Source organism: Sinocyclocheilus grahami, unplaced genomic scaffold (assembly GCF_001515645.1).
Source record: "Sinocyclocheilus grahami isolate Dianchi unplaced genomic scaffold, SAMN03320097.WGS_v1.1 scaffold1062.1, whole genome shotgun sequence".
In the NCBI taxonomy this organism is placed as follows: Eukaryota; Metazoa; Chordata; class Actinopteri; order Cypriniformes; family Cyprinidae; genus Sinocyclocheilus; species Sinocyclocheilus grahami.
The window spans coordinates 409,462-410,141 of record NW_015506241.1 but is presented as its reverse complement, the minus strand read 5'-3'; positions in this window follow the sequence as shown (position 1 = coordinate 410,141).

The window sequence follows — 680 nt, the reverse complement described above, 5'->3', positions numbered from 1 at the left end:
TTTTTTCATGAAGTCATCTGTGTGCACAACGCCCTGTAAGTTGTGTTATGTGGTTTTCCTACATAGTTTTACTGTTAAACATTGAACAGACTTACATGTTCAAAATTCAACAACAACTGAAGTAATTGTGTATTTCTTCAGCTTGTTAATCTGGTTCAACAACACGCTCTTAAAGAATGTGCAATGTAGTGTGTGGGTAGGGGTTGGTGGTGGTTAGGGTGGAGCACTTGCATCTCTTTAAATCATAGCGTGCCCTCCATTGCGGCCCCTTTGCTTGATGCCAGCACGCTAGTGATCACATCTCCAGCCTCTCAATCATAAATCAGTTAAGCAATTAGTCGATAAAATGTCTGCTGAGTTTGAACTTTGTCCTGGAAGAAAAATCGGGGGCTCCAACCCCTGTTTTATCATCGCTGAGATTGGACAGAACCATCAAGGAGACATAGAAATCGCCAAAAAAATGATCCGAATGGCCAAGGTAAAGTACTGCTGTATTTGATCAAATTTTCCTGTATTTCTAATTTTTTATTTTATGCTCCATTGTTATATAAATATATTTCAATAGTGTTTTTTCCTATACATTTTCTTAAACATGATCTGAGCCCATAAGAGTCACACATCACATCAAATTAACTTTTAGATTTTAGAAGCTCCACTGTTTCTTCTACACACTTAAAAAA